Raw genomic sequence first — 2,632 nt, forward strand, 5'->3', positions numbered from 1 at the left:
ACCCTGGACTCTGACCTCATAGGTAGCAATGAATATCCTAGTAAGAGCACCAGTGGAAGGGGAAGCCCTGGGTCCTGCTAAGACTGAACCCCCAGTGAACTAGACTGGTGGGGGGAGGGCGGCAATGGGGGGAGGGTTGGGAGGGGAACACCCATAAGGAAGGGGAGGGGGGGGATGTTTGCCCGGATACCGGGAAAGCGAATAACACTTGAAATGTATATAAGAAATACTCAAGTAAATAAAAAAAAAATAAAATGTAAAAAAAAAAGAGATGCTCTCTATTTCTGATCACTTGTTTCAGTTGAATAAATAGGAATGTTAATTCTGAATCAACTGAAAGAAGTTCAGAAGTTTCAATATGCAAAACAACTATTCTGAATGCTGAGAGTCCATAACTGTATTAAGAGAGTCAGGAAAATCACTTAATGCCATAAATATGGCATACAGCTCTAATTTTTTTAATGGCTCTAAACAATTTTCCCTATTTTTCCTGACTTGTGACCTTATTTCCTGATTTATTTGCACAGCTATAGAATGCAGGGGCTCCAGATATTGGTCCCTTTTAGTATATGAGGAAGAAGCCAATTAGTTCTTTTTATACACTAAAGTCTTTTGCTTTGGAGATATTTGTTGTTAATCTCTCCCCAAAATTTTACTTCAATCTCTTTGCCAGTGTTCATTTTCTTTCCATAATGGGGCAATTTCAGCATTAGTAAATGGGACTAAAAATCTCTGCTGAGTGTTTTACTGCTAATTGTTAGAGCCTCATTTGTCCTTTCAAAATCAATCCAGAAATCTTTTCTACGTAGGTCTTTATTTAAAAAAAAAAATACGGTTAGTTTGTAAAAACAAAAACCAAAGAAACAACAACAAAAAACATGCTGCTATATTATATATCTAACTAATATATTATGTCTAATGTGAATTGACCCTTAGGATTTCATACTTATAACAGTAAGTTTAGATTGAGGAAATTATTTTCAGATTACTTCTTACTTCTGTTTTACAAAATATTGACACAAGGCAAGACTATTTCACATTCCTTGTGGTAAGGCTTTCTGTTTACCACAATGATATCTGTTTATTGAACAACTATTATCATAAGTCAATAAAGAATGAAAAATGTAATAAAGAAGGCAATGGGATTCTAGGTTGAAAAGGTTTGAAATAAATTACTTGGGACTTGGGTAGAATTCTTTGACATCTGTTAACATTCTCCATTTTCCTGATTTCTTTTCCTTTTTATAACAAACACAGTGGAATCCTATGGGCAAGTAGATTCTTTAATGGGTTGAGTATTTAGTTGCTCCTGTACCAGTTCTTCTAGTACTTGTATTTTTCTTTGGTCATAGACTATTGATCTACTCGAGGTTTATCAGTTGGCCATTTTTAAGGTAGGGTGCTTGGTACCTTGGAAATCCTCACCTATTCTGTCTGTCCTGCTTATGGAAACCCTGGTCAGTCTTTAAGTGTTCTTGACAATTACACTGAATATTTTTCTCAGAAGTATTCTTTATTTCACAGTTTGTTTCTGATATTGGAGGTATGTAAATCTCTGTTTTCCACTGCCTCAAAAAATCATATTCCCATAAATTCATGGCTATGTCAGCCACATATGACTTTACTTTTCTGATTTGTCCTTCTGGACCTATACACTGGACACATTTTGCACTTCGCTTTACCTGATACAAAGTTTTATTTTCTCGGAGCTGAATATTTACCTCCTGAAGAGGCCAATATGGATGCCAAAATTTTGATAAAATTATTACATCTGTTCCTGTGTCTACTAAATCTTCAACTCCAATGCTATTTATTTGTAATTTTAGCTTTAGTCTCTGATCATTTATAGCACTTTGCCAAAAATATTTGTTTTCTGCTTCCTCCTAATTTTTTTAATCTTCTGAAGCTGTTCTTATTTTAACTATATTGAGAGCAGTGTTGTTTATAATAATTAAATCTTTTAATTGTTCTATGGCTGAAATTCTCTGACTCTGACAGGGAATGATTGAATTGAATTTGATATCAACAAAAGCATGTGGGAGGGCTCTTTGGGTATTTCCAAATGGAAAAGGTTATCATGCTTATCCTTTGTTGATCTACATTCGTCAGTACAATACCAGACTTTGCCACAGCTTCTGAATACTACAGAAGACTGACACCTTCTTTATGGACTCTTCTAGAAGAAAAATCATTGTTTCTAGAAACACCTTGCCTATTATCCCTTTACAAATGATCTTGCTTACCACAATTAAGACCTTGGACATTTTGATTTTTCTTAAGACTTTTAGAAATCATCTCTCCTATCAGATTGGCATCATAAATATGAGATCCAGGATCATCTGAATCTTTAATCCATTCCTCTATTGGCTGATCTTGACTTTAAAGCTCTAATTACCCTTTTGCATTCTGAATTAGCATTTTCAAAAGACAAAGATTCAATCAATATTTTTCTGACTTCTGAATCTGATATTATTCTATTCACATCTAAAGTCAATCTTAGCAAAAAAATTAATGATGGCTTATTTGGAACCTGGTATATATCGCTTCTCGGCCTTTTGGCTAAGATCAAGTGTGGAACCTGGTATAATTTTAGTAAATGATTCAGACCAGTTTACAGATTCATCAACCTTAT

The 2,632-nt window shown here is 34.4% G+C and overlaps 1 pseudogene; it reads left to right on the plus strand.

Moving 5' to 3' along the window:
- The first annotated feature begins 2,539 nt into the window (after nucleotides 1-2,539).
- LOC148001356 (U2 spliceosomal RNA) lies at nucleotides 2,540-2,632 on the plus strand (annotated as a pseudogene).

The sequence above is a fragment of the Rattus norvegicus genome, chromosome 14 (genome assembly GCF_021556685.1).
Source record: "Rattus norvegicus strain SHRSP/BbbUtx chromosome 14, alternate assembly SHRSP_T2T, whole genome shotgun sequence".
In the NCBI taxonomy this organism is placed as follows: domain Eukaryota; kingdom Metazoa; phylum Chordata; class Mammalia; order Rodentia; family Muridae; genus Rattus; species Rattus norvegicus.